Source organism: Hippichthys cyanospilos, chromosome 3 (assembly GCF_059441005.1).
Source record: "Hippichthys cyanospilos isolate Australia breed blue-spotted pipefish chromosome 3, RoL_Hcya_1.0, whole genome shotgun sequence".
Lineage (NCBI taxonomy): Eukaryota > Metazoa > Chordata > Actinopteri > Syngnathiformes > Syngnathidae > Hippichthys > Hippichthys cyanospilos.
Window position 1 is genome coordinate 12,110,568 of NC_142371.1, and position 25,190 is coordinate 12,135,757.

The 25,190-nt window shown below is 37.7% G+C and overlaps 1 long non-coding RNA gene across 2 annotated transcripts in view; it reads left to right on the top strand.

Moving 5' to 3' along the window:
* LOC148425777 (uncharacterized) overlaps positions 1-24,173 on the top strand; it is a 56,983-nt gene extending 32,810 nt beyond the window's left edge. Inside the window, exons 5-6 of one of the 2 annotated variants that reach the window (XR_015865110.1) lie at positions 16,145-16,321; positions 23,402-24,173. This is a non-coding gene — a long non-coding RNA (uncharacterized LOC148425777). Of the gene's footprint in view, positions 1-3,491; positions 4,802-16,144; positions 16,322-23,401 lie in introns of those variants that run through there. The other variant, XR_015865111.1, reaches the window with a different exon arrangement.
* Positions 24,174-25,190: the final 1,017 nt, after the last annotated feature.

A 25,190-nucleotide genomic window follows, 5' to 3' on the forward strand; every position in this document is an offset into this window, starting at 1 on the left:
CTCCATGACAAAGTAAAAAAAAATGATAAGAGTATGAGCAGCACATACAATTCTGTCATGCAACAGATCTGCCAATAGACCATATCTGTTCTCTTCACCAAGATGCCCAAGCTCTACGCATTTCGAGAAGCTTTTTGTAACTCATGTAACTCACTGTTTGTGACTCATTAGATTTTGCTTCAGAAAGATAGCTTGTCTTACTTTTTCTCCGCTGCGTCTAAAGCTAACCAGACTCAGCTGTGATGTAAGCCCGAGTCTAGTGCTACAGATTTCTCATAGCACATCTTTAAAATTTTGCAAAGATAACTCTCTGGCTTATCATGCAATGCTCTCAAGTGGGGCATGGCGGAAAGGTGGCTAGTAACAACATATACCCCAGCAGCTCCGGGAGTTGCAAATGTAATAAATTGTTGCACTCCAACTCGAGATTGTGCGAACAGCAGAAGGCTATCTTGAACTTGGTCGCCTCCTCCACCACAGAGTGGGACTGACTCTAATGCTGCCCCACAGTGAAGGTTGACTCTTTTGTCGGACATAAGCCAGCGTTTGCTCTGCTATGGCTCAGCTAATCAGCGGCTGTCCGTCCCTCATATTTCCTTTGTAAAATGAGTATTTAATCCCACTAATCTTGACTGTATCAACATGTGTACATTTCTGGGGGTGACAGCGGCAGTCTCCTGTTAGCCAGTTAGCTACAGGAAGAGGCAGGTGGGCCAAAGAGCTGTTGGAAGTCCACAGTCAAAACTTACGCCACCAATAAATACGTCTCCAAATAGCATTCCATCGTCACCAAAATGTACATGGATATACCTCCTATTGGTGTCAATTTCAATCTGTAAAAATGTAAAAAATACCATCACAATATTATTGAGTTTGTCACATGATAAAGGATTAACTTAAAGTGAGCTCACATTTGCTGTTAAAAAAGAAAAAAATCCAAAATATTGTGTAGAATATTTTTACATTTCTCCAGGTTGAAGTGGATAAAAGCAGGAATGTGCATAGGAATTTTATTGGCGATATCTAACGATTTTATTTAACAACATAATGTGACAAACCAAGCCAGGAAGAATTACTAGGCTTGCCTTCTCCCTTCAGTGATGTCTAAATTCAAGATGACTCCTCCCATTTCAGGGCGCCCCAAAATTCATTGAAAAAAAAAAACATCTTAAAAAAACACAAAAAAAGACACAAAAAAACATCTTAAATAAATAAATAAAAGTTTTATTGACATCAATGTTCCACTCACTCTAGTCTGTCTTCAAATCATTGGGATTTTTTGGTTAATTGAGAAACTAAGACAATTGAAGAGTCAGGATGATGTAGCACCTACTTAGTTAACGTTAAAGTTCTGTATTTTAATCTAAAAACGGATGAAAGTCCTTTTTGCTACAGTTCAAACTCAAAGTTCGCTGCCTTGTGACTAACATCAGCTTTGCACAAGATGCTTATTTTTTTTCATCTTGTAAAGAAGCTCTTCCACCGGAAGTAGTCATGGCAACCTATGTTTGGTTTACACAACTACAATTTACAAGGTGCATTATTCCAACAAAATTGTACCTTTTGCCACAATGTGACACAGAATTGTAGTTACAGGAAGCGGTTTAAAAACTTTAATGTGTATACTAGCTACTTAGCTGACGTTTCATCATACTCAAAACAGAAACTTTGAATGAAATACAAATACACAAATATTTACAGTTGTAATTATATCGTCATGGTTGGTTTTTAAAGTAAGTGAAGGAAAAGACACAAACAATTAGCTCTGTCATTTGCAGAGGCGGACCATGCGTTAAAAACTTGGGGCTTCAACGGCGTCATATTTATCCATCCATCCATTTTTCACCATTTGTTCACATTCCTACCTAAATTAATATTCCTCAATGGGGCAGCTGAACTTGAGAATTCACACAAATACATTACATCACTCTTCAGAGTGGCTGATCAATCCACATTTTTTTCCAGCGCATTTAAAATCTATTATTTGCAGTATTTTTGACATTTGTTGCCATTGATTTAATAACCATTAAACAAGACAATTATGTATTGAAATGAAATGTTTGAAGTAGAGAAACACGGTATTGCTCCAAACACCAAACAACTTTCATTCCGAGCAATACAATTTGAAGCATTTCTTACATGCTGTCAGCCATGGCTAACTTTCAGAGTTGTCTTTATGAATATGATGGGCAAAACCTTCTCCCTGCTGGGACAGACAACATGGGGGTAGACCGAACCTTTCGAACAATATCCAGTTTTTCTTGGAAGGTCTGTCATGAAAATAGTATGACAATTATATCTGCAATCAGATACACCTATTCTGCTCCATCTGCCATCGTGTGTTGAAAAAAAATGTGTAGGTAGTAAATATCCTGGTTCAAATTCACTGCATTTTGTGGCAAGATGACATTGTCAGACTCCCTGGAGAGCTTATCCAACCACAGGAAATTTACTTGTTGATTTTGACAAAGGCCTAGCGAGCTAACCCTGAGGTCTTGTGAGATGATTGGTCAGAGCGCTGTAAACAGAACAAGCTCTGTCCATTCACTTTAAGTGGACAGGCCCTTCTCTTTTCATTTTGAAGTCTTTGGCAGATTGAATTGAACCTGACAACTCGAGCTAGCTGTAATATGGTAGAATAAAAAGTTTGTATCCAATCTTTGAAATGGAAAAAATTCAAATATAATATAGAGCAATGCAAGCACTGCAAAAAAAAAAAAAAAATCCACCATACAACAGACTAGGGAGAATAATTTCTTTTAAGATATTTCTTAGTAAATGTGTTTTTCTGAATATATTTAGGCCAGCAGAGAAGGTCTTGCTGGCCCTCAAGGCCCACCTCTGGTCATTTGGTCCTAAGGCTCAGTCCTGACTTTCCTTTCACATGCATTAGTAAAATGTACATATACTGTACAAATCAACAATGGTAACATGCTCATAAGCAATTAAAACCCAGTAAAAAAATGCTGCAGTTTAAAAAAAGAAATCATACATTGAAATACATTTTTTAGGGCAAAGCTATGCATGTGAAAACTGTCTTTACTGCAATAACAATAACACTGCCAAACACCATATTCGAGTATTCAAGATTGGTTGGTTGAAGCTCCGTTTCCTCAAAGTGTGCAGTTTTTTTATGCTAATTACTTATACAGGTATTTCTATTTACAGAAATTGTGAATACCAATTGTAAGTACCAAAATTACCATTCCGTTGTACTGGAAAAAAAAGACATGCATGAAAACTGTTTTTTAACTAAATTAGTTTTGAAGCAGTTTTTTATTCATACTGTACATAAAACCGTTCAAATATTTCACTTGCAATGCTTTTAATGAATAATGTTGCTGTCTGGTCACACCAGCCTTCTCTTTTGTGGTAAACAAGCCAACTACAATTTAAAGATTGTAATCACGTTTTCATCAACATTCTCTGGGTCAACAGGAATCTGTTACTGAGTGGAAATATTTAACCCTTTTTTTTTATCTCCATAATAGAAGCCATGTTTCTTCAAGCAGCATTTCCCTTGCCTCTCCTTCGCTGCTTGAGCAAGCTGACAGGGGGCATCTCCTTTGCTCCGGCAACGTCCTCCTCCTCCTATGCGATCATGCCTGCAGCACTTGTCATCCCCCTTGTGGCATCGTAGATTCTCCAATTTTTGGTTTAATTAATCAAAAATGATTTCTTTTCTCATTAGCCATGCAGCTGGTTTGCAATCTGCAAAATCAATGTTTTACAGATGTTTCCCTGAGTTTTGTTTTTCAAGCCTGCACTGATTTTTATTGGGTATAGATTTAAGGGGTTGCTGAGGGATTCAGAGTTAATGCAGCCACACACAATCACTCAACACGCACGGCCACAGACAAACTACGTGTATGTTGTAGTCACACATCGTGCACCATCAATAGAGTGAAGGCAAAAGCACACAACTTCTGATGTTCCATCTCGGTGAAGAATGCAGTGTTTAGAAATTAATGTTTATCTGATAGATAGCACCAACAATCCTGCACCGTCTCTCCGTGTTGCCTCTCCTTTATTGGCTTGATTGTTGACAAAGCCAGGGGGTTGAAGCACACACATTTTCTCTCTGGGTAGCACCCTTTAATCTCGTAACAGCTTCTGGTTCTAGTTCCTGTTGGTTGTAAACAAATGTAATGTTGCATTTCCTGCAGTCTAGACATAACATCCAACTTGGCAGAACAGGCGAGGCAAGCATGTGCAGCTAAATGACTAACATATTTTGGCACCAAACCATACTATAATGTGTACTTAAATGACTAATTAAATCCATTGCAATAACAAACATACAGGTAGGAATATCTAAGCTTTGCAAATTTGTTGGATGTTAACCATCCGTCCGTCCATCCTCCATCCATCCATCCATCCATATTTTGCTCTGCTTATCCTTTTCAGGGACTGACGAAAGTTAAGTAACTGGACTGGTAAATTTGATATAAGGTATATATGATTGTATTTAAATAGTTATGATTGTATGCATGAATTATCTGCAATTTGTTTATATTTTCACTCAAATAATCTAGCAATTAAACATTGAGAGACAGAGGAAGACGCTGTCAAAGAATTGATTTTGAGTTTGAACTGCTATTTAAGTATTCTGTTGTTGTTATGTTGAAAATAATCCATCCATTTTTACATAAATATGTTGGTGCTAAATATGCAGGCATGTTGTCTTTGTTAAAGAGAGGATGTTGCTGTTGGCAGGCAATTATTATTATATTTTTTAAATAACTATAAAAAATTTAAAAACTTCCATACAACATTTTTTTGCGTCAATATCTGATGTTATGACCTGAGGCTTATATTGCATTGGTTTATCGGTGACAAAAAATGTTGTTTTTTTTATCCGTAACAAAAATTGTTGTTTTGCTCAATTTTTATATATATATATATATATATATATATATATATATATATATATATATATATATATATATATATATATATATATATATAAATGTGTGTGTGTGTGTGTATGTGTGTGTGTGTGTGTGTGTATGTGTGCGTGTGTATCCACAACTCTTCAATAAAGCAATCAATTCAATCAGTTTAATTTATTTTTTAAAATGTAATAATTTTGAAATTTGTCAAAATGCTTTTGGTGTGTACAATGGCTTGCTAATGAATCGATGAAGCCAGCAAAGCTAAAGTGGCATTTTATTTTATAAAGCTGTTTTTGACAAAATAATTGAAAATTGACCCAGTTTGTTATCAGGAAGGATGCAATTTGCAATATTTATTTTCTAAACTTCAGTATAGCTAAAAAGTAGCAAATATACTGGTCAGATTCCTGCAATTGGCTGGCAACCAGTCCCCTGCCCACTGCCCGGTGCCAGCAGGGATAGGAACCGGCAAACCTATGTCATATGAGGACTAGTGGTTCTAGAAAATGGATGGATGGATACTTGTTTATAAATTAAATCTGTTTGTGAATAGAAATGGCACTTATCTTTGGCTTAATTATTTTTTTTTCACAAACAATTGTAAACGGGGTCCTTGGAAAATTTGCATTCTAAAAGGGGCCCTTGAATCCAAAAAGTTTGAGAACCCCTGCTCTAAGACTACACAATCAAATCTTTTCCTTTTTTTTTTAATGTAAATCCACATTTCAAAGCCGTTTTGGCATGAACTTATTTTTTGAAGCAAAACCATTCGGTAAAGTGTACCAAAGAATAATGAGGAATCAATGAGTTGTGCATGTATTTTGGTGCATAAGTGTGGATGAGTGCATGTGTTCCCACCAGCCGCTGTTCTGCTCAACTACACAGGAAAAGGGAGATGAAGCAGAGAAGCAAAGGAGCCCAAACAGAAATTATTATTGATTTAATCACATAATCAGCCACAAACACTTGAGGCTAGATAGCAAATCCATAATAGCCTCCCCACATAACCACCCTTACAAATTTACCATCAAAGCCCTCCGTGCACACACAGCAAACAGAGGAACCAGGGGTCACCTTCAGTTGACAGCAAAATATTGACATTCCTAATGCTTCTATATGTTTTTGAGTTAAGCGTTATCAATCACTGATAAGAGCCTCATGCTTCTGAAACATAACTCCTATGGCAGAAGGATTACAGCATCACTTTTTCTTGAATAACCTTAACATATCTTTTCAGACAAAGCAAGAGCAAGGTAAAATCAATGTTGTCACAGGCAAACATTTCCCACAGATGTTAGTTCAATGTGTCTGTAGATTAGATACAAGAATACTATTCAAAGCTATAAGACTTCACCCCCTAAGCTCCCTACAACCCTCAAAAAAGATGCGTAACAACGCCCTGGAAGTGACACGTGTGCCCAGTATATGATAAAGCACCAAACATTATTGTCATTATTAGCATTATTGTTATCATTATTGTTAGTTATTTGGTGGCAAGGTGACAGACTAGTTAGCACAGGGAGGTCAGGGGTTAGCTTCCGGCTCCGGCCTTAGCGTGTGGAGTTTACATGTGGGTTTTCTCCAACGACTCTGGTTTCCTCTCACATTCCAAAAACATGCGTGGTAGGTACAAGTAAAAGGAGCATTTTGCGGGCATAAAATGGATCTGGCCCCGGGCCTTGAACTTGACACCTGTGATATAAATGCTGTAAAAAGTTGAATAATTGTAAAAAGTGGACTTATATTGCTTTTTATTATGTTAATGTTAAAAATGCTAGTTTTAGGTATGTGTGTGCAACTTTTATAGTTAATAATCTTATAACTCTTTGGCAAGACGAGCATGGCGCTGTGAAAACTTTTCTCTTTCCTAGGGTCTTTGCAAAATATAATTAGAAAGCACTGTTCTATATTGTCATTGGTTGAAATCTCACTCACTGTTAATGCATTTTCATTGTCTAATCTACAGTACGCTCCAGTCACCAATTGGTTGGGAGTGTCAAAATATTCATGAGTCGTCATTTATTTTGATGACCAAGCCAACATCTGTGATTTCCATCACATTAGGTTGACCAGAGCTGGTTTGCAGCAGTAGACTAATAAATAAATAAATAAATAAATCTTGTATTTTTGGGGGGTAAAACTTTCATTTAAATTGGAACAATTTAAACAAAAAAACATTTTGTTACACAATAGTAGTTGGCACAAAGCAAGCAAGTTGTTTGCTCCTATAGAATTTACTCAACTGTTTTTTACTTATCTATTCAATCATGGGGACAATAGAAGGGAGAACTAATTCTGTAAACTCTTATTTCTTTTATTGAAAATGCAAGAATATTTACCTGAACAAACTCTAATTACCATACTTTTTACATCCTAGAATGCATATAAAAAATAACTATGTTGCCAATGGGACTTCTATTATTTTGACAGTAAATCAGAATATACAAAGGCCCTAAGAATTTTCTCCAGACTCCAGCTTTTATTTTTTTACGTTCTGATTATTTATATTATTTATAGTTCTGATAATTTGGCTTTAAGGCACGCATGTCAAAATCCCGCCCATCGTCCAATTCAGCCGATTCAAATGATCAGGATCGTGATCAGACTTCTTCTGAGCTAGCTGATGAGCTGATCTTTCAAACCTCAAAAACCTGCAGGAAAGAGGCCCTCGAGAAGCGGGGTTGGACATGCCTGCCCGAAGACATGTGCTTTTCGAGATTTTTGCTTTGTTCAAATGCACCACTCAAATAAGAAAAATACTCACACTGTAGAACACTATTGACCTACCCAACATAGTTTTACTCAGCATGACCTCAATAATTATTGAAGATCATCACCCATATCATTTGTCTAACTCCCGACGACAATTTCTAACAATGACAGATTTAGATTTTAAGACTCCCTCAACATCCGTCTCTCTAGTCATCTATCTATTAGCTTGCCTATCCTTGGCCATCTTGCCCTGGGCAATGGAAGCCTAATTGTTTACCAAAGGGTTGCGGCTCATTTGCTCCTGGAGATTGGGCCTAATTAACACTAACTTGTCTGAACACAGAGGAGTGCTGTCCACTCCGCTTTAATCTAATCTGTACTCTTTCAAAAATAATGAGATCATTTACACCTCATTAACAGGCAATGTAATGTCTCTGCATTAATCATAATGATTGCTTATCATTTCACTTTGCAATATTATCTCCTCTAATGAAACTGTTCACACAACTGCCAAGTGGGCCTTAATTGGTCGTGTAAAATCACAGCGCACCCGGCAGATTGTCACTACGTGTGAAGTTCTAATTTGCATCGACAGGAGGGGGAAATATGGGGGAGGGTATCAAAGAAGGGTGGGGGCTTGGTGAATGGCATCAAAAGGGGCAATTGGAAACCTGCATTCAGTAACATGTACATGGATAATCATGGGAGAAAAGAAGTGATGGGTGTTATGGAGTAAAAAAAAAAAAAAAAAAAAATCATTTTAAATCAGTTTTACACTTTGCAAGACATTTAGGATGGCATACCCTTTGGCATATCTCGGTCAGTGTGACATTAGGGCACATTTACGTTAGTCTGATCCATGTTTTTGGCTACTACACTGAGCCCAGAAAAGTATGAAAAAAAAATCCAGGTCTTGCACTCAACTTCTAAGATACTTCACCTGGTTGCTCACACACCTCACAGGTCTGGCTCTCAGGGGGTTAATACAACGCTTTAACCAGTTAGTTAATACCACCCTTTTCCAGCATATGACCCACCTAAAGAGGTTATGCTTGACTGCAAACGGCACCACTGAGGATCCTTGGCAGACTGGCTCCTCTGGCTTAGGAGAGCTTAGGTGTGGATGTCATTTGCTCCTTCTCCTTGGTCAGAGTGGCTAGCTACTAATTGTGGCTCTTGGTGAGATGAGCCATGTGAAGAAGTTTGCCCAAATTGAAATCTGAGGAGCATGTCAGAGATTTGGGAATACTCCGGTTTGCTCAAGCAGTTATGCAGCACAGCATGGAAAGGAATTGTAATTTTTGACTGAGATAATTTTGCATTGCCTTTGCCAAAAGGAGATTATTTCCTCTTTCTTGCATTTCACTATTTAGTAGGAACCCTTTTAAGTGTCACGTGTAAGCTGTGGGATAGAGTCAAACTTCAAACAGAAGTAAAAGACATTAAATGTTTCATTTGTGTTTACAACAGCAACCAAAAATGACCACATTTTTGGAAAGAAAGATATACCGGATTTTTCGGACTATAAGGCACACTTTGTCACGGATAAACCGCACTGGACTATAAGCTGCAGGGCTCAAAACATGATGAAAAAGTTGCGCTTTATAGTCTGAAAAATATAGCAATTGTCCGGTTGGGGAATACATTGTTCCCTTATAACCTCACGGTTGGGCGGCTTCACTTTATCATGGATTTTAATTAATGTCCACAACTTTTTCTATTTAATGTTTATATATATATATATATATATATATATATATATATATATATATATATATATATATATATATATATGTATATACGCACACTCACACTGTATTTTCCGAACTATAAGCCACACCGCTATATAAACCACAGCAGCAAAAAAAAAAAAAAAAAAAAAACATCCTTTGCCACAGATAAACCTCACTGGACTACAAGACGCACGTCATAACATCAGATATTTATGCAAAATGGTGGTGTATGAAAGTTTTAGTTTTCTTTTAATATGTTTTTTTAAAATGTCTACCAACTGCAACATCCTCTCTTTAACAGACATGCCTATTTGTTTAGTCCCAACATTATATTTATAGAAAATGGGTGGATCGATATTACCTCCACATCACCAACAAAATACTGCAGAGTTAAATAGAAGTTCAAACTTGAAATCAATACTTTAATAGCATTCTGTCTCCCATTGTTTAATTGATAGATTAATTTAGTGAACATTTCACACACTGCACATAAATGTTATATACAATCATTATATTATAAATACATTCATATATACTGCATACTGTATATCAAATTTACACGTCACAAACTTTTATACAAGATCTTATTGAATTTATACTTTAAAAAAATATTGTGAATAATATGTTTTAAAACTCTTTTTGAGCACAGCCATTGATTCACACCTTTTCAGTTCTATGTCATAGTTGTTCCATAAACTGATTCCTTGAGCAGATGCACACATTTGCTTGACCGATGGAAAAAAACAGCAGATAAGCCGCACTGGACCATAAGCCGCAGGGCTCAGATCATGAGGAAAAAGTCATGGCTTGGGCCAGCAAGGCTTTCTCTGGTGGCCTAACATAATCTGAAATCATAATCATAACTATAATAAAGCATATGCGAAGGTGCTCATCAATTGAGTCTCAAAATCCAGCTTCCTCCCCAGCACGGTCCTCAGAGAGGGGGCGTGCGTACACTAGAGCACCAAAATCAGGTGCTATCCCAGGGCAGCTGCCTTTTGCCTGTCGCCTCGCTATGGAAACTTTCCACCTGCCGGTGTGCATAAGTGGAGTCTCAAGTGGAGGCCAATCCAGCTAACTCCCCTGCATGGAGCTTTGGCAGAGGTGTACATATTGCTCATGCGGCCGATTCAATGCACTGGGGCCCGTGGCTTCGTAAGGGCCCATAAAGAGGTTAAAAACACCCAAACAAAAAAACGTCCAGAATTATTTTGTACAGAATTGCTTGTGCAGCGTCATTTACTCTGTGTGGCTAGTTAGGAGACGGGATAAAGTGATTATTTGTCCAATCACCTGACCATGGCACCTGTCAGCCACAAAAGTAATGACAATGCTCCATGAGTTAAAAGGAAAAAATAGAAGTGGATGTTGGTGCCATCGAAGACTGATCATATTTAAAGGCAAAAAAAAAAAAAAAAACAGGTGATAGCAATATGAAAAATGAAGTCAAACCTAAAATGTCTACAAAAGACATGTTTTTCAGTCCAAGCCAGGCTGAACATGACATGACACTCCTGCGGCTCTCGCCGGAGTTGAGCAGCGACTTGTTAACTAGCGCCATAACTGAGCCACCATTGACACTCCTTTCGTGTCCCACTTCTCCAGGCAATCAAAAGTTGTCATCCCTGTCACCTGCACAGCCACAGGGGAGTGCAGAAAGGCGGATTCTGTGATGCCCACAATTGGACCAGTTAGAGGTGCTATTCCGTCCTCAGATCGAGGACTCTGATTTTATCCAGTCTCCTGATGCCACTGCAAAAAGCTGTATTATATCAACTCTTTCAAGAACGCCCAACAAACTACTTACCGAACCAAAAAAAAAATGGAGATTTTCTGAGCAATATTACAAGATCACTTTCTAGGTAGGTATCAATTTCCCATGACAAAGATTGTGTTATTCGGCCAAAACAAGATTTATTTGAGGAGCAGCATGGGACAAGAACGTCTCAGTGGACTGGCTAGTCTATCAACAGCAGAGCAAAGGCTTTGGATCTGACAAGCATCCGAAGATGACTTTGCTGATAGGAAGGCCTGCAAGATGAGATTCTAATAAGTGAATATCTTTTTTTTAAGAAGTGGAAGTAGTGGGATTTCAATTGATGTGGCAAAGCACTTAATCTTATTTTGGTGGCGCAATGAGCTTTTTGCATATGTACTATAATATATTAGTAACATTTTTGTGGTATTGTCAAAATTTGATATAGAAATTAGAATATGAAGACGGGAGGCCTGCAAAAATCCTTGGTGACAAGTTGAAATTCACTCTCGAGTGCGCAGGCACGTTTGGTGTAGGGTGTTTTGGTCACAAAAGATTATTCGGCCCGGAGCCAATCACCATGTTGTAACGCCACAGAGCTTGAAGAAGGGCATGCACATTTGTGTCCAAAAATCAGGTATCATCCTGGGGCAGCAGTCTCATGCCGGTCTTGCCACGAAAGATTTCTGCCCATCGGCCTTGCTTCGTTGCACGCTGTTCCTTGCCTCTGAGATTTCCTGACCCGCTCCTTACTTCCTGGCTGCCTCCAGCACGACAGGAGCCCAATCTACAAAAAAATACTTTGACCATATCTATTGCAGGTTTATTGTACAAGAATACCTTGTGTAAATTTACACTCCCTTTTTTTTACTTAAATTTGGCTGCATTAAAAAAAAAAAAAGAAAATCCAAGTTTAAGTCTTCACCTGACTTTAGTGGTTACACATATCGTGGCTGTCCAATTAAAACACATGGTGTGTGTTATTAAAAAGATTAAATTACTTTATTTTTGTCACGGGGGACCCCGAGCAGGATGTGACCGACAACCGAGGGGTTGGGTTCAAAGAGTTTATTACAACAAAAAGCGCACGTCTGGCGTGGAAAATAAGGGTGTCAAAAAGGGAACGGGAAAGTACAAACAAAAGTCTCAAAGTACGAAATAAGGGAGAGATGAGAACGTCTAGGAGGGATCAGTCCAACTGAGGAGTAAGGCAACGGGGGGGGGGGGGCTGAGGCTACAGGAGAACGACTAGGAACAAAGTAACAACAAAAAACATAAAGCGAGCAAAAATACAACTAGAGAAAAGTACCAACCAAAAGAATCACAAGCGAGAGGGACGCGAGGCATGGGAGTTCACTGGGCGCAGGGAGTATGGCGAAGGAATAACCCAGCGTCGCTCTCCTGTAGCGACCAGCCTTAAAAAGACCCTGATGGGTAATGGGGAACAGGTGCGCAAGGCTGGTGACCCCACCCCCTCGTGGCACAATCGAACACTGCTTAGGCACAGAGCAAACACACACACATGACAACGTTTATACATGCATTTCTTCATTGTATATTGAATAACATATTGTTGGCAATGTGTTAATCCCTCTACCTGCTGACATCCACACATGCAATGCCACTGCTTTCGCATTTTTGTCTTGAACGGACAAGTCAAGCCATCTTTAACTTTTCATAATGGGTTCACCGGAAAAATTATCCATGTAATCTTGTTGTTGACAACAAAGTGGCAAAAAGGTAGCTTGATGAAAATGCTTTTATGCGCTGAAACGGATACACACTACAAGGGGGTCCTCGACTTACGACGTGAATCCATTCTTAAGGCATGGTGTACCCCAAATTTCTGTGGGGAGACAGGGTCAATCTCAACCTCGCTTTTATTACATCCTCAATACCCGAAAACACATTACAGCACTTGAACGGTCACTCTTGCGCACAACAACTTGTTCGTTGGCGTTTCACTGTTTTCGGACTGCTTATTGATATCGAATTTCACTTCCATGGTGATTCCCAATCATTTACCTCACGCGTTTGTCACCTCGAAACATCGTACTACGAGACTGTCGTAACCCGAGGACCCCCTGTATATTGAATTTGAGGTACATATAATAATTTTCAGCCTTGTGAATGACATATTACTTATTTCACATTTTCACATTCAAATTAATGTTCAAACACAGATATGTGGAGAAGATTGGCCTGGTTTCAAGTGATGCAAATAGAAGTCGACCCCCCCTAATAGGGAATGAAAATGAAGAAAAAAATACTTGACTTTTACACAGACAAATACAGTATATATATATATATATATATATATATATATATATATATATATATATATATATATATATATATATATATATATACTGTATTTGTGTCTGTAAAAATCAAGTATTTTTTTCCTCATTTCCATTCCCTATATGGGGGGTCGATTTCTATTCACGTGAGTGAATATATATATATATATATATATATATATATATATATATATATATATATATATATATATATATATATACTGTATTTGTGTCTGTAAAAATCAAGTATTTTTTTCCTCATTTCCATTCCCTATATGGGGGGGTCGATTTCTATTCACGTGAGTGAATATATATATATATATATATATATATATATATATATATATATATATATATATATATACATGGATGCACATATACAATAAATATATATATTTTTTTAATGTTTTACGCAGTATCGGGACATAATATTCCAAATTCTTTCATTAAAAACAGTCGTCCTAAAAGTTCTTCTGTGTGTTGTTCCCACATTCGCAGCGCACCAGCTGCGGGCGTCCTCGAAAAGTTTTATACGTCCATCAGTTATGGTTTGCAAAATCCTTTTAATTATCCAGTTGAATTAGTCCTAGGCCTGTAGTTTGTCTTGCCACCCAGCAGGAGGGCGATTAGCCATTGCTTCTCGACTAGCTTGTATACCTGTCAACATGTACGCTTTCAGCGTAATTCGTGTAGGTGCAAATACTTTTTTAAGCATGTATGCCGTACCTTGCAATTTGTTCGTCCAGCAAGTGTGAATTTTTCTATTTACGCAGGTATAACACTGGTTACGATAGCCCTCACAAAATACAAGTTTTTAAACAAAATAGTCATTAAGAAAATACATTGGTTGTAAATAATAAACTGATCAACATAACTCCAAAACATGGCAAAAGATCCAAACCTCACAAATTTGGTATTATATTTTTTTTTTCATTTAAAATGATTACAATATACATCTGAGCTTTTTTTTTAGAAAGGCTGGCAGCAAGGTAAAACCGATTATGCTGACTACAAATATGCACTTTCCTTTTTTTTTTTCGCACTTGCCTTTTTGCTCTTGCCGAAGAAAGCCAGTTGTGCAGTTAGTCTCTAGACGAGAATCTCTTAAAGCATGGGGAGAAAAATTGCTGGAAAGTTTTTCTTCAAAGCTTTTTTGTGCCACGAATGTTTTTTCTATGCTATTCAGTCTGGGTGTATAGCAAAGATCACTGTTAAGATGATAATACTTTGGAATTCAAAGAAAAATAAATTGGTTACATTCTGTATGCCACATTTGCTTTGGTTTGATCTTGCTACACATTCTACGGATGATTAAATACAGATATGTGATGGTGAATTTCATGAGCAGCTTTTTCGTTAGCATTAACAATGTTTGTCATTGATGAAAGTAGGGGAGTAGATTTTTGTCTTGCATGCAGACCTGCGTACCACTTATGTGCACCATCCATACCAGGTATATAAAATCAGTTTTATGTATTGATTTTTTAAACAAAAGAAACAGACAAAAGTAACTAGAGCAAACAATATTCAAAAAAGTTTATTCTCGAATTAGTAGATTTTGATTTCTGTGGGTATTTTTGGGAACGTAGCAGCTGTAATAAACAAGGAAACACTGTTGACAATTTGTGAATTCTTAGTAACGAATATACATCGAAGCCAAGGGAAAAAAAGACCAATTTACCACCTCTGCGGTTTATGACAAGCCCTTGTTAACATCCATTATAGAGTTGGAATCAAAGGCTTGCACTGGCAGCATCACGTGCTGATATGATTTATTCTCTCCCCGAGGACCTTTCTAATGAACAGAGATGTATGCTCAGCTGCCCTATACACGTAACCTCTGTGTGCTCTGTGGCTTGCCGCGCCGTAATATGATAAGTGTCTTGTCGATAGCTTGTATGATATGCTAATCATACTAAAACACTGTGCCTCAGGCGGTCCCCTTGTTTATTTATGAAGGTTTGACCTGAGGGAGAGGAATAATCGGCTTTTCTCTGAACTCCCTCACCCCAGGAACCAAGGGAACTGCCAATCACACACATATGAGTCCTATAATTCCTGCAGCAGCTTTTCACACTCATTCCGCGCCCTCTCGACCCGTAGCTTAAAATGACGGATTTATGACAACTATATACAGTAGCATGTGTGATTTTCTTGATGTCAAGTGCGCCAATCGTAAAAGTAAATATAAAATATACCTGACAGAATAAAGTTGCTGCCCCATAGTACTGCACAACTGCTCTGCAATTCAAAGTCCAGTGAATTAACCCTTTCATTGGTAGATTGACATGAATATGTTGATCTGTAAGATTGTGGTGTGTATTGCAATTGTTTCAAAGATTTTTGAATTTTATCACAACCCCCCCCCCCTCACACACACATACATATTTGACAATAATTTGACATAACTGAAACATGCCCCATTCAGAAAACAACTTAATGAAAGGACCTCCTTCTTGCTATTACCTACTGTACATAATCCCCTTTTAAAAAATAATTAAAGTTCCAATAATGAAATGACCCTTTTACATTAATGGGTGCTAAACTTACTTTTTTTTTCCTTCTTGTGATTAGAGCGCGTTTTAAAAAGTGCTACTGCGAGTAGTAGTAGAACACTAAAAAAATTCTGCGCTCATGCTTTGCATCTGTGAGTTTCAGAACAAAGATTTGTTTGTGTGCTTCAATCACTCTTGGTCATGAAAGCAGACACTTGAAAAAAAAAGTCCTTCTCTTTTTTTTTTTTTTCAGGGAAACACTCTAAACCAACATCCTGGGTATAAATTTGCAAAACGCAATACAGGCCTGATTGTGTGTTGAGTGGATGTGGGGTGCATACAAATAGACCATGTGCCCCTTCCTCTATCCTCCTCTGCCTCCAAGTAGTACAACTCTTTTTTCCCATCCCCCATCTTCTGATTCAGCCAAGTAAGTACAAAATAACTCTCTGCAACTTTATTGTCTCCCTCGTTACAGTACTAACATCCGAGCCTGTGTCACTGACTAGACACAAATAGACTAAACTAATTTCATATACACGTTTTTTGCCAAATGACACTAACCTGCTCATGGCGTGAAAATACGCAAAAAGTATTAAGTTAGCGTTTGATATTTGTTTGTTCTTTTTTTCTCAATGGGCACATCTCTTTTTGATGTGCCAAATGGGGTACATATGTACATAGTCTGTTGCATGGAACTATGTCGGGGAGAATGTGAATGGCTGGGAACAAGTGAAGTCTTGGCACTGTCACCAGGTCAGCTTGAAGCCCTCTTTTAGCCCAGCCCTCAGGACCAGGTGTTCCCTGCATTCAGACGATACGCTTATTCATAGACTGCCTCAACTGGAGTATTAAAACTAGAAATTTGCAAGTGAATGCTGATATAATCCTGGAAATATATGTCTCCATTAAAAAGTATCCCATTTAAAGGAACAAGAAGGTCTTTGTGTGAGGCTTTATGTATATTTATCAAGGCACTAAAAGGGATTCAGCAGAGGGGGGTGGGGGGCTAAGGAAAGGGATAGGGGGTGGCAGGGCAGACTTTCCAACTGTTTACATGTTAATTTCAAACTTAACAGCCCTTGTCCTGGAACTATTTATACACCAAATGCAAATTGATTTTTTTGTACTACTTTTGTGATGGTGTTTTCTGGACACTTGACTGTTGAGAAAAAAAATGCAAATTTACATGGATGGAAAGTTTTGAGAACTCTGGGACCTAAAGGGCTGGGTGCACGTATTTTGTGGCTTCCGTCTTAATTACTGAGAAAAGTGGTTTTTCAATTTAGGTTTATATTACTGTTCTGTTATGTCTCATTTTCAGGACATCACACATCAATCTTCATTTGGTTTCAAAATGCTATTTTACAAAATATGACGAGAAAAGCTTCTTTGGTTATAGAAATTTTTCACCTTACAACTTGGACTGCGATGTTTGGGTAAGGATGGCCTGCCCTACGGCAAATTTGCGTTGCAATCCCAACTGTGGAACATATTAATCTCGTAAACCACTGTATTTCGTCTTTTTTAAATCAATCCACTCCAGAGTGGCTTTCGAATCAAGACTTCTTTCATGACTTGTGTTTTACATGTAAATCATTCCAAGCATTTGAAATACACCACTTTAAAAGGATAGTGTGTATGATTGTTTTTCATCACAGGCAGCAGGAGGTGCTGCATTTATCATTGTCCGTAGCTATAACAAATATGGCCGCCTCCGTAGAAGTTCCACTCCTCATGTAATATAATGTCATGATAACTAAACCTACGATTACATTTAAAAGATACGGTTGGTCATTAAGAACACATTCATTTGCAAGTTTTTGAAATTTAAAATAATTTTATTTATTCATTTTTAATGAAAAAAATGTCTAAATCTTACACACTTTCTCTTCAAATGTTATAATAATTTACGAAACGTGTGAGACGATGTTCCAAACAGCAGAAAAAGAAAACTTTTTGATGCGAAAATAGTATTTCCTGCGTATTTGCCATTGTAGTCATGTCTCAGGTTTCTGCACAGTGTTCAAGCCATGCGTAGTAATTGTAGGCTTCGTTATGTGTTCCCAAGAAGCGCAATCATATCACACGCCAACTCCTCATCAATGGGCAGCCATTATAACGAGCAGGAGAATCTCACGTTACTTTTAATTCAAGTGGGAATTTTGAGATTTCAAATTTTGTTTTATTTGTTTTTGTTTGTCTTTTATTTGCTAAGGATTATTTGTAATCAAGAAAAAAAATAAAATACAAATGAATTATAATAACAGATGTCACTCCCACCAAAATTTTCCACCAGATTTTCCTATACACCTGCCATTTGTGTTTTTACTTTGAAAGACAGCGCTATATTTACGTTTCCTGTTTTTACCTTCCAAAAACTGATCCGTTATCTTGCATCACGTTTTGTGTCCCGTTGCACCAAACACATCCTATAGATGTTGCCCTGTCACCCAATCACTCAAACGGCATTGACTGCAATTCAAATGTGTCGCTTGTTACGCTGTCAATGTACTGTAGTTGATCTGAAGCAAGCACTATTTATTTGAAACCATGGAGAGGCCCCAAAGTAAGAATGAAAGAGCCGCATGCGGCTCCAGAGCCTCGGGTTGCCGACCCTTAGATTAGGCTATAGGGAGAAAACAATTGTGCATATTTTGGGTAAGAAAGTGACTTCTTCTTGTGAAAATCAAAAAGATCACTCTCCATGATGGTCTGTGCTCCCCGCAAAATGTATTTATCACTCACATTTGGAGTGCCAATGTCATGAGATATATATATATGTTATACAAGGTTAGTGATGATTATAATAACTCCATAAGTGTACAAAATCATTACCAGTTCATTTAAATGAATCGCTCAAAAGATTTGTTCACCAAATCGTTCATCCATTTTTGTTTGTGAAATGGGCCAAAAGAAATAACATGCCATTCATAGGAGTCAATGTATCGTTCTATCTGCATGAGAGTTTGCTATCGATGGACATTAGCTGCTTTTCATTGAATCTAAATTTCCTGTTGATATTTAAACAGATATTAGACACACACACACGCACACTAAATAAATTAAATGAATAAAAGTTTACTCAAGCTCATTCTAAACCCGCTCATTTTAAACCCATAGTATGTACACCAGTGAAGAAACAAAACTTTAAGCAATAATGATTGTTTGTACAGTATATAATTACCATTACTCATACTACATACAGTAAATGGTTTGGTGTTCTTCCTATTTTAACCCATTGTTGAAATGTAATGGAAATAATGACAATAGTAACTGCACTCTGCTCTATTCGGTGACAAGTGCAATTCTGGCATGAGAGGCAGAGGCTGAGGTGACCTAGATCAAGGTGTGGTATTTTTCACATACTTGGTTAAGCGGGTGCAATGTGGTGCATCTAAAAGTACATTTTGCACCATTGTGACTGTGAACACAGCAGACCAATTGCCGCCAATCAGCTTGCTGCATGCGAGAGGTACGCTTTTAGTCCTTGACATACATTGATTTGCTTGAGTCCTGCGGCAGGTCAAGGCACGCATAGTGTATATTAAGTTTAAAAGAAACTTCATGCCAGAGGTCCATGGGCGATTTTTATGTGAAGAGTGCCAAGGGAGATAAATGACCTGTGAAGTGGGCACTTAGAGAGTACCTTCCACAGCAGTCTATTTGAGAAGTCCCAGTAAGCTTTATACTTGGAGCTATAACTACTGGAGTTAAATTCAATTGTTGATTGACCAAATTCCCAAACAAGCACATCGAAACTTGCGTCAGACGAGGATCTGGGACTTTTTTTACTCCCAACACTGCTATGAGGTCTACAAATGTCAAGCCCAATATGGTCATTTTTGTACATTATTCTGCAGAAATTGTTGAACTGAACGAAAGAAACCAGAGTAAAGGGAGCAATATTGTAAAAATGATAAAGATAAAGATCTGGCATCCCAGTCTTTGTTTCTCATACTATATTTGCCAAAAAAGACGCCTAAAATCACCATCATCTGATGAAAGTCAAGAAGAAATAGGCCAACGTGGATATTTATTTGAGCCAGAAAAGGCCACCGATTCAGAATCCGGCAATGAAAATGGCAAGACTGATTTTGTCAAAGGAAGAAAATGTTGCATTCCATTGGAGAGACAGAGCAGGGCGGAGATGGAGGCTGCTGCTTTGATCAGATGCCAAAGAATGATATTGAGTGCTTTTGTTGCCATCAACACCAAATTGCAGTGGATAAAATCCAAGAAAATGGACTGAAAGGCTTGACTATAAAGGCTGGTATATCTACATTTTGCCCACAAACATTACTGGCTTGATCAACAAGTGTGTACATGCCGCCCTCAATCAGCTGTCTAACCAACATTTTTTTCTGACACTACAGAAGACATTTCAAATGTAATCCAGACGTTGCCCTGCTATTTTGATGTTCAAAGCTGGATATCCTAGACTTTAACAGGGTTCCAGCCAGACTTGTGTTGAATAGTTAAATGACTTGCTGATCGCCTGAGCTCCCCTTTAAAGCGCTACCTCGGTTATCTTAGCATGGTCAGCTGTCTTAACCAGTAAGTTTTTCGACAGCTCATCTTTGCATGGTCAGCTGTCTAACCAGTAATTTTTCGTCAGCTCAGAAGAATATTCTTTCTTCTTGAAATGTATTCCAGACATTGCTCTGCTATTTTGCAGTTCAAAGCTTGATACTCTCCACTTTAACAAGGTTCCATCCAGACTCAGCACACCTTTCTTTGATGAATTTATGATCTGAATTCATAGGTTTATGCACACAAACGTGCTTGTCCTTGTTTTTCCTCTTATTGGGGCACCCATATGCTTTGCGTTCATATTGAACGACTGAAATACCATGCAAGCTGGTGTTACCTGCTACAGCTAAGCATCCAATCTTGTCTATCGACGACTCTACGTTCTAGTTCGGCCTGAAACAGCAAATATGGCTGAGGCTATGGCATCTTTGTATGCTCTTATAAGCTTGCTCTGTTAAAACCAGTGTAACCAGAATACAACTGGATGCCATTTTTTCCAATGAACCATAATGTTTACATTTTTCTATCGAACTCTGGAGGTACAGTTAGAGTCCTATCCTTTCTTAACAGCTTTTTGTTCCTATGTCAGTAAATAATGGTAACATCTTTTCAGTCAGAGTGCTTATGAGCAACCTTCCTCAAAGATTAACACAGGGCCTATTGTAGTCACTAATTGATCATGCAATCATTAAATTTACATATGTCCAATCAATCAATCAATCAATCAATCAATCAATCAATCAATCAATCAATCAATCAATCAATCAAGCCTTAGTGAAATAGTCTTACATTCTAAAAAGATGTTTGTTGAGAAGATAAGAACACGCAAGACTGGATGAAAAGTTAAAGATGTGATATTTTGCATATTCATTTGCATATTTATTTGCATATTTAATCGCATTCTTTCATTTCATTCAAGTACATGAGTCCCTTATTTAAACCATCTCGGTTTGTGCATGATCTGAAGCAATCCTGAAGTTTGGCTTATGGGTTATGGATGCTTTGAATGTTTTCCTATTAATTGCCATACAACCCCCCCCTCCCTCCCCCCACCCACTAAAAAAAAATAAAAAATAAAAAAATTGAATATGCATTACACGTCATCACTGAAATCACTGTCTAATTATCATGCTAAAACCACCACTCCAGACAAAGAACATTTCCAAATCCTTTTGTTTTATAAAAAAGGGGAAAGTACAGCAGCATTATGCTCGCTGCAAGACTGGGGCAGAGGGCAATGCCTACAAAGGGGTTGCATCACTCTGCGAACATGATCACCTGAATTGTGCATGTTCCATTGTGCTAAAATATCATAAATTGGCACATCAACATCCCACCCCCTCTTCAGCATGAACCAAAATGATTATTTATGTGGCTGCAAAGAGACAATTAGTCATATTCACATGCTGAAATTAATTGGCAGACATGCGGGGGATGAAGAGGTAGAACAAAGACAGCTTTGTCTCACTTCTTTTCTATCTGACAGGGATAATTAAATATATGAAATAGGAATTCCTCACTAGGGGGCCTGTTGACAATGTTATTTTGTGTCTTGTTCTTCATTGCCTTTTCCCTCTTTTGTGCTTCACTTTATGCTAATAGGGACTGCTGTATTATTATTTTTTTGTCCTGACAGCTAAAAGCAGGCTTTCTACTTTTTTCTTTTTCTTATTTTTTGTTCTTTTATTTTTTGTGGCTGTTCTCCTTTCCATATGATCACTTTTACTTATGATGTACATGATTGAAATGTCTGAAAGGTCACTCTATATTACACCCTATTTGCAAAACTATTCATCTATAAATATAATTGTTTATTTATCTGGCAGGCAAGGGCCCCTCCTTTTATACTTCCAGTCAAAGAAAGACTACAGTTAGACCATGCTCACATTCATTCATATTTAGAGCAATATTTTTATTAATTTAGCATATTTTGGGTGTTGTTGTTCAATGTGATATTTAAACCAGGACTTTTTAAATGACAAAATTAAGGCTCTAAAAATCTATTTTCCATCATTGTTTTCCTTCATGTCATGTGAAACCCCTTCCTAGTTTAACAGAGGAACGTCTGATCAAAGAACATTGTGGTTGGAGTGGAATTATGGGTTATGTCACCTTTCACCACAAAAGTAGAACGGGGCCTCTCATCATGTTCCTCGAACATGAGAAACCGCCTCTGTCATGTTTCTCACAACGGAGAAAATTCCATGCGGCACGTTGCAATAAAAGCATTCAAATAGGTTCATTTCTGTTCTAATTATTAAGATACACAAGTTCCTGCTTTGTGTGTGGGTTTTTTTCCAGGAAATGTTGTAAATGTCAGTCATGTCACTCTGCATTTATTTTTACAACCATCTTTCGTAACAAAACATATGCTACTTAATGCAACTTTTACATCTTGTTTTGCGTTTCACGAAGGTAAAACAACATCAATAAAATAACAAAAAATAAAACTGACATAACTATGTATTTTATCTCCAAATACTAATCAAGAAATGTGGGCTAATAGATTAGAGCTCATAATGTAGATTCCTTAGGACTAATTACCATAGGCAATACCTAGGATCTAAATTAACTTTAATTTTTTCCAAACAACTAACCTATTCTTGCTTGAAGTACCTTGTTGTTTGTAATGTTTGCCACATTTGTTCTTGAGTGTACATCTAATTGCCCAATGCTATTTGATGGTGCCAGTGTTTCCAAATCTCATCAGCCTCTAGGCCTACACAGGCATGGAGTATCCTCTCAAACACTGGGGTAGAACAGTAATAGCTGGGCCATCAGGGAGCCAGATGAAAGGGCTGGGAAAGGGTGCCAGTAGCCCCAAAAGGATTTAATGCGGCGAAGTACGTGTTTCACCACTCTGATAAGCTGCATTGTCCTATGGTCATTCTCACAAAAGCAACAAGGCTCCAGTACATAGGATTTGGCAACTGCCACATCCATTTCTTGTAGGTTAATTCGTTCATTCATTTTCTAGCGATCATCCTGTTCGGGGCCCACAGTCGAGATTTAACCTATCCTCTCCCGACTGACTTTTCGGTGAAGGTGGTACTCTACCTGGATTGAACCACCGCCGATTCTTTTAACGTCACTTTTCAACAAACGCTCATCGAACCATCGGTCATCGTCGTTGTCAGAAAAATACGTTTATTTTTCTACAGACTTGATATTGTTTTGGTAGATTAAGCCTTTGCGTTTCTGGTTGAAAATGATGTCCAGTATGTGTAACACAGTTCATATTGCTTGGTATGTATTCCTTGTCAAAATGAATATGTCACCAATGTTTAACTCATTCACTGCCGTTGACAGATGTAATAGTCAAGTATATATCTGTTTCTTCTCCACTATACATTTCTAACATAGAAACAACTTTACTGATGCGCAAGCACCGGTAAACAACAACAACAATTTCCAATTTTAGATATGAGCTTGACAGTTTGAGAGTTCAGTTGCAGAATTTTGCAAACCTAGCCTTTTTCTACTGTTGATTATAAAAGAACACAAAATGTCAGAAAGAGAAAGTCTTTGCTTTCATTTGGTGGATTCAGTGCATATATAATCACTAAACACATTATCATTTGGGTGTGTCAAATGTCAAAATTCTCTAAAAGGGCTGGCGGTGATTGAGTTGAACATTTTGGGGGAAGGTCGGCTAATATTATCATGCATTGTTTAATGATGTGATTGTCTGCCTCACCTCACTGTGTATCATCTGTGAGGAAAGAGTAACCCACCGAATAAAAGATGAAAACCCACAATACTGGTTTGAATACCCATACCTTTAACACACTGACATGCACACTCAATGCTTAAATATGCTAATCTACTCTTGCACCTCGCTGAAAGTTATATTTTTGTTAAACTAAATGGTCACACAAAGAATAATAGATACTGACTTTTCTTACAAAGTAGTTATAAATTAGCACACGCTCATGCATCTGTGAGCATCACACAAGTTCCTGAAAGTTATGATAGCAAAGTGAACAACCATTCACAAATATCTTTTTTTTTTTTACCAAAGTTGATCCAAGTATAAGTTGACCATCCTTTTATATTTCTATTTGGATGACCTTTACAAAAGCCTGACTGTAACCATTGACTTAAGTGTTAACATATATCATGGTGTGTGTTGTTATAATGAGGGAATCACGTTTAGAGGCATTTTTACATTATATCTGGAACCCTGTGTTTCCGATAAATGATCAAACAATTAGGCTTTTGTCTTCCATTCCAGTGATTGATCTCTCAATGTATCAAAATAAAGAATAAAACTGCCTTGATGTGGGTTTACAACTCATGCAGCATAGCCCAAGCCCGTTCCCCAGGGTCATACAGACACCCCGGGTATCACATCAAAAATAACAAACAAAAGTAGAGGTAATTCCCATTCATCATGAAACACACACACACACACACAAAGAAAATATTACAACATTTGAATAAATATTTTTTAAAAGTGTGTTATTTTTCCATCACCCTGCATAATTTGTAGTGAAATTAAGAGAATATGAATACACAAATTATAAAGTGGAAGGGTGCAGGCAGTATTCTGTTTTCTCACATAACGTGGAGTCTGATGATAGCCTTCAGTCAAAGAAAACAAAATAACCAGAGGTGGTCATCCTACATTTTTTGCTGGTTCAAGAGTCATCAGTCGTTAGTGCCATGCCCCCTTCAGTCATTGTCGGTCCGCCATTTTTTCAAGCCAGACCAAATTTTGATAGTCAGTCCATCATTCCGTCGGAAACACAGAAACACATTTTTAA